Source organism: Pteronotus mesoamericanus, unplaced genomic scaffold (genome assembly GCF_021234165.1).
Source record: "Pteronotus mesoamericanus isolate MK-2021 breed Mesoamerican mustached bat unplaced genomic scaffold, CSHL_Meso_final contig_256, whole genome shotgun sequence".
Lineage (NCBI taxonomy): Eukaryota > Metazoa > Chordata > Mammalia > Chiroptera > Mormoopidae > Pteronotus > Pteronotus mesoamericanus.
Genome location: NW_026555108.1, coordinates 4,004,819 through 4,012,213, shown reverse-complemented (window position 1 = coordinate 4,012,213; position 7,395 = coordinate 4,004,819). Strand labels below are relative to the sequence as shown.

The window sequence follows — 7,395 nt, the reverse complement described above, 5'->3', positions numbered from 1 at the left end:
CTGATTGCCTGATTTGGTGCTTATTGCACGCCCCAAACTGGAGATTTGGCCCACAACCCAGGCATGTATCCTGACCAGGAATTGAACCAGCGACCTTTTGATTTGCAGAATGACACCCAACCCACTGAGCTATACCAGTCAGGGCCAGCGATGGATTTTTAAGCAGGCTTTTGAAGGCAGAAGGGGTCTGTGTTTGATGGCTGGCATAGAAATATTTGCAGAAGTCCATGGAGCAATAATAAGGAGATAAAAATTCTTCTTGCTGTAAGGGAGCAAGATGGCACAACATTAACATGGAATATTCATTTTTGCATAAAGTCTTTGGCTACTCGCGGGTGGCTGAGCATATGGAGTGGCTCTCACTTCATGAGAGGAATTTTTCATTCAAAAATAGAAAACCTTGTTGCTTTCAGAATGTCATTTGCTTCTCTCCCCTGCAGTAATGTCAGCCCCACCATTCAGGCCACCAAATAGCCTAGAAACAGAGCCATTGCTCCAGGTCACATCAGGACCACAGTGAGATCGCACACACAGTTTGGGGCAGAATAGAGCTTTGAGAGAATCTTTGGCAGTGATTGTCTTTACAGGTTTACATCCTCCAAACAGCTCTGTGTGGTACATAGAGTAGCTATTTACCTTTATTAAACACAGGAGGAAACTGAAGCCCAGAGTCATAGAATGGCTTACCCAAGGTCACATGGTCAAGGTAAGTGACTCTTGGTCTAGGGATATTTTTTCTTACTAAACTGTTCTATTAGTCCATCACACTTATGTTTTCCACTTGATCTAGCAAAATAGTTTATTGACTGTTACCATATACGTATTCCTGGTCACTATTAGGGAAAAAATTTAAGGATCTGAGCCAGGGAGAATCAGACACTTTTGGGATCCAGTCTTGGCTCTCAGAAAAGCAACTTGAGACAGGACTTGGAAGACTCTAGAGTTATAATAACTTTCCCAAACTAGCTCCAGCTACCTCCACACCCCAATCCACTAGATTATATTCAGAGAATACTATGGGCTTTGGGGAATTTTTAAAAATATGTTTATTGATTTTAGAGAGGGGGCGGAGAGAGAAAGAGAAACATTGACATCAGTTGGTTGCCTCCCATATGCGCCTGACTGAGGATGGAACCCGCAACCGAGGTATGTGCCCTGACTGGGAATCAAACCCCCAACCTTCTAGTGTATGGGATGATGCTCCAACCTACTGAACCACATCAGCCAGGGCATCTTTGGGTGATTTAAGTATCACATCCTTTCAACAAATATTCATAGAGTTCCTGATATGTGCCAGGCTCCATTCTAAGTGCTGGGGATACAACAGTTGACAAAACTAGGAATTAATATAAACTATAATTAGAATACTGTTTTTGAAAAATAAAAACTCTGTTTTTCAAAAATACAGTGTAACACTGCTGGGATTATACCCCAAGAATCCCAAAACACCAATTCAAAAGAACCTATGCACTCCAATGTTCACAGCAGCACAGTTTACAATAGCCAAGTCCTGGGAGCAACCTAAGTGCCCATCTATAGATGAGTGGATCAAAAACTAGGGTCCATTTACACAATGGAGTACTATGCAGCAGAAAGAAAGAGTTATTACCCTTCACGACAGCATGGATGGAACTGGAGAGCATTATGCTAAGTGAAATAAGCCAGGGGGTGAAAGACAAATACCACATGGTCTCACCTGTAAGTGGAACCTAATCAACAAAACAACCAAGCAAGAAAAGTATAACCAGCAACATTGAAAGAAAGAAGAAATTGACAGTAATGAGAGGGAAGGAAAGAGGCCGGTAAAGGGGAAAAGAAGGGGAAGAGTCAAGTCAAGGAACGTGTATAAAGGACCCATGGGCAAAGCCAAAGTGGGGAAGGATTGAGGGCAGGAGGTGGGGGTGGGTGGGGCAGGGGAAAGTGGTGGTGGGAAAATGGAGACAAATGTATTTGAACAATAAAAAAACACAGTGTAACAGCAATGTTCCTTTAAATGGCCTTATCATTCATCTGAGTTGGGCCAGACTCACAGGCATACTCCTCCAGGTTGGGTAGTGTCATGTCCTAAGAGTTTCATGGTCTCTAAATATTAAGCAAAAGTACAAATTACCCCAATTCAAAGGCTTTCTTCTAAATAACTCATGAAAACTAGCCCTGGACTAAGAAATAAAAAGTAAATGGCCTCTTGTTAGAATTAAAGAAATTGCCAAGTAAAAACCCAGAAAGGAATCTACGAGGTCACAGTCTGACTCCTGGAAGGATAGGAAGCCTGGAAGCAGGCTAGGTTCAAGGTGAACACTTAATGCCTAAAGAAAAGTGCCAAGTGGAACACTTTTCTTAGGGCATCAATGTCTAATATAAACGTGTGTGTATGTAATGTGTGTGTATATTTGTATATGTATATATGTACATGTGTATATATATATATATGTATGCATATATATAGAAAGAGGGAGAGAGAAATAGAGACAGACAGAGAAGGTATAGGAGGAGGCTTTTTAAAATGAGAAGTGTTATACTAATTCAAAAGAACATAAGCACCCTTATGTTCATTGCAGTGCTATTTACAATCACCAAGATATGGAAGCAGCCCAAGTGTCCATCAGTAGATGAGTGGATAAAACAACTATGGGACATTTACACAATGGAATACTAATTGGACATATAAAAGAAAATTTTACCCTTTGTGAGAGTATGGATGGAGCTGGAGAACATTATGCTAAGTGAAATAAGCCAGTCAGAGAAAGACAAATACCATATGATTTCACTCATATGTGGGATCTAATGAACACACTGAACTAACAAGGAAAATGGGTACAGACTTGGAGAACATATGACAGCTAGTGGTGGGGGAGGTTAGGGGTGGAGGGATTGAGCAAATAGGAAAAAGGACTCATGGACACGGACAACAGGGTGGTGATGGCTGGGAGGAAAGGAGTATAAGGGGACTAAATGGCAATGAAGAAATACAATAAAGATTAAATAAAAATAAAAAATAAAATAAAATGAGAAGTGTTACACAAATGTAAGATATTAAGATACTACTTTGCTTTGAGTATCTGCTGTGTGCCAGGTACTATGTGAGGCAAAGCTCCATGTTTATCTCATTTAACCTTCAGAAATCACTTTTTGAAGTAAATGGCTCAATTTCTTACATGGTAAATAGCCCAAAGAAAAGTGAAGTGACAGGCCTTATGTCCCCTAGCTAGTGAATGGTAGCGCTAGGATTCAAGTCCAGAACTGTCTTTATTGAAAGGTCCACATTTTTTCCATTAGGCTACAATGAATGGCTTATTTTGCACATTCAGAAGCCCCCCCAAATAAGGAGTTTTCTATAATTTTCAAGCTGGAATCTATTAGATGTTAGATGGTTTGTACCCTTCCCTTATCCCAATATGATCTTACAGGCTAATGGAAAGGTATGATTCTGTATGTAGCCAAGCCAAACTAGATCTTGAAAATAAAACTAAATAGGACAAGTCTAGCAGAAGAAAAGAGACCCAGGAGATTACAGGCATATCTCACTTTATTGCACTTCGCAAGTTTTGAGTTTTTTTGTTTTTTACAGATTGAAGGTTTGTGGCAACCCTGCATGGAACAAGTCTCTCAATGCTATTTTTTTTTTCAACAGGATTTGTTCTCTTCATGTATCTGTGTCACATTTTGGTAATTATTGCAATGTTTCAAACTTTTTCATTATTACTATCTTTGTTATGGTGATCTGTGATTGGTGATCTTTGATGTTACTATTGTAATTGTTTTGGGAACCATGAACCACATCCACATAAGATAACAAACTTAATAAAATGTTTTGTGTGTTTTGACTGCTCCACCAACTGGTCCTACCCATCTCTCTCCTCTTCTCAAGCCTCCTTATTCTCTGAGACACAACAATATTAAAATTAGCCCAATTAATCACACTACAGTGGTCTCTAAGTGTTCAAGTGAAACAAAGAGTCACACATCTCTCACTTAAATCAAAACCTAGAAATTAAGCTTAGTGATGAAGGCATGCTGAAAGTCAAGACAGGCCAAATTCTAGGCTTCTTGCACCTGTCAGCCAAGTTGTAAACACAAAGGAATGTTCTTTAAGGAAGTTGATAATGTCATGCCAGTAAACACACTCCAGTGATAGGAAAGCAAAAGAGCCTTATTGCTGATATGCAGATTAGTAATCTATTTTATATATTTTTTTTATTGTTCAGTTACAGTTGTCCCCATTTTTATCTTGATAGGTCAAACCAGCCACAACATTCCCTTAAGCCAAAGCCTCATCAAGAGCAAGGCCCTAACTCTCTTCAATTCTGTGAAGGCTGAGAGAGAGGAGGAAGGACAGTTTGAATCTAGCAGAGGTTGATTCATGAGGTTTAATGAAAGAACCAGTTTCCATAACATAAAAGTGCAAGGTGAGCAGCAAGTGCTGATGTAGAAGCTGCAGCAAGTTATCTAGATCTAGCTAAGACCATAAATGAAGGTGGCTACTCTAAACAACAGATTTGCAAAGCAGACAAAACAGTCTTCCTTCTAATGGAAGAAGCTGCCATCTAGGACTTTCATAGCTGGAGAGGAGAAGCCAGTGCCTGGCTTCAAAGTTTCAAAGGACAGGCTTACTCTCTTGCTAGTGGCTAATGCAGCTGGTGCCTTGAAGTTGAAGCCAGTGCTCATTTACCATCTGAAAATCCTAGGGCCCTTCAGAACTATGCTAAATCTACTCTGCCTGTGCTCTAAAAACAAAGCCTGGATAACAGCACATCTCTTTACAATATGGTTTATTGAATATTTTAAGCTTACTGTTGAGACCTACTGATTAGGAAAAAAAGGTATCTTTCAAAATATTACTGTTCACTGAAAATGTTTTTGGTCACGCAAGAGCTCTAATGGAGATGCACAATGAGATGAATGTTGTTTTCACGCCTGCCAACAAAACATCCCTTCTGCAGCCCATAGATCGAGAACTAACTTTGACTTTCACATCTTATTAGTTAAGAAATACATTTTGCAGGACTTTGGCTGGCATAGATGGTACTTCCTCCAATGGCTCTGAGCATGGTATATTGGAAATATTCTGGAAAGAATTCACCATTCTAGATGCCATTAATAACATTCATGATTCATGGGAAGAGGTCAAAACATCAACATTAACAAGAGTTTGAAAGAAGTTGATTCCAACCCTCATGATTGACTTTGAGGGGTTCAATCCTTCAGTGGAGGAAGTAACTGCTGATGTGGTAGAAAGAGCAAAAGAACTAGATTTCGAATTGGAGCCTGAAGATGTGACTGAATTTCTGCAATCTCATGATAAACCTGTAATGGATGGGGAGTTACTTCTTATGGATGAACACAGAAAGTGGTTTTCTGAGATGGAATGTACTCCCAGTGAAGATGTTATGTACACTATTGAAGTGACAACAAAAGATTTTGAATATTACAAAAACTTAGTTGTTAGAATAGTGGCAGAGTTTGAGAGAACTTAATCTGATTTTGAGAGATGTTCTTTCTACTGTGAGTAAAATGCTATCAAACAGCATTACATGCTACAGAGAAACCATTGATATGGCAAACGTTATTGTTATCCTATTTTACAAAATTACCACAGCCACCTCAAACTTCAGCACACATCATCTTGGTCAGTCACCAGCCACCAACACTGAGACAACACCCTCCACCCTCAAAAAGATTATGACTCACTGAAGACTCATTTAGTCATTGAATGTACTTGGGGGGCATTCGTTAATACAATTATATAGGTCTCAGGGGTATAGTTCTATAGTATATCATCTGTATATTGTATTGTCCAATCGCCACCAAAGTCAAGTCTCCTTCTGTCACCATTTATCCCTTCTTTACACTCTTCTATCTTCCCCACTCCACTTTTCCTTTGGTAATCATCATACTGCTGTTTGTATCTATACTTTTTTTTCTTAATCCCTTCACCTTTTTCACCCGGCCCCCTAAAATCTTCCCCCCACCAGCAGCCGCCAATCTGTTCTCTGTATTTATGAGTCTGTTTTTGTTTTGTTAGTTAATTTTGTTCATTAGATTTCACATATAAGTGAAATCATATTTTGTTTTTCTGTGAGTGGCTTGTTTCACTTAGCATAATACTCTCAGGGTCCATCCATGCTGTTGTAAATGGTAAGAATTCCTTCTTTTTCATGGCCAAGTAGAGTAAATGTGCCACCACCTTTTTATCTACTCATCTACTGATGGCCACCTGGACTGCTTCCAAATCTTGGCTATTGTAAGTAATGCTTCACTGTCCATGGGGATGCATATATTCTTTTGAATTAGTGTTTTGGGTTTCTTTGGATATATTCCCAAGAGTGGAATTACTGGGTTATAAGGCAGTGTCATTGTTTTTATTTTTGTACTTTCATTTCTTCCTTTTTATTGAATGTATTGGGGTGACACTGGTTAACAAAAGCATACAGGTTTCAGGTGCACAATCTATCTCTACAATGAGTTGTGTGCTCACCACCCCAAGTCAATTCTCCTTCCATCATCATTTATTCCCCCTATACAATTTCCACTCCCTCCACCATTCCCCCTCACTGGAGCAATCACCACACTATTGTTTGTGTCCATGAGTTTCTTCTCTTTTTTTTTCTTTTTTGCTCAATACCTCCACTCCTCCAGCCAGCCCCCTATACCCTCCCAACAGCTGTCATCCTGCTCTCTACCTATGAGTCTGTCTCTATTTTGATTGTTAGTTAATTTTGTTCATTAAATTCCACCTATGAGTGAAATCATATGGTACTTGTCTTTCTCTGACCGGCTTATTTCACTTAGCATAATACTCACAGGTCTATCCATGTTGTCGCAAAGAGTAAGATTTCCTTCTTTTTTATGGCCTCGTAGTATTCCATTGTGCAAATGTACCAAAGCTTATTTATTCACTCATCTACTGATGGATGCTTGGGATGCTTTCATATCTTGGCTATTGTAAATAATGCTGTGATGAACATAGGGGTGCATATATTCTTTTGCATTGATGTTTTGAGTTTCTTTGGATAAATTCCCAGTAGGGAAATCACTGGGTCATAAGGCAGTTCCATTTTTAATTTTTTTGAGGTAACTCCATACTGTTTTCCACAGTGGCTGAATAAATCTGCATTCCCTCCAGCAGTGCAGAAGTGTTCCCCTTTCTCCACATCCTCATCAACACTTGTTTGTTGATTTATTAATGATAGCCATTCTAACAGGTATGAGGTGACATCTCATTGTGGGTTTATTTTGCATCTCTCTAAAGATTAGTGACATTGAGCATCTTTTCATATGTTTATTGGCCCTCCATATGTCCTCTTTGGAGAAGTGTCTATTCAGGTCCTTTTCCCATTTTTTTCAATTGGATTGTTCATTTTTTTTTGAAGTTGAGTTGTATGAGCTCTTTATAAA

The 7,395-nt window shown here is 39.2% G+C and overlaps 1 pseudogene; it reads left to right on the top strand.

Moving 5' to 3' along the window:
• Positions 1-678: 678 nt before the first annotated feature.
• LOC129071100 (tigger transposable element-derived protein 1-like) lies at positions 679-5,710 on the top strand (annotated as a pseudogene).
• The last annotated feature ends 1,685 nt before the right edge of the window (positions 5,711-7,395 follow it).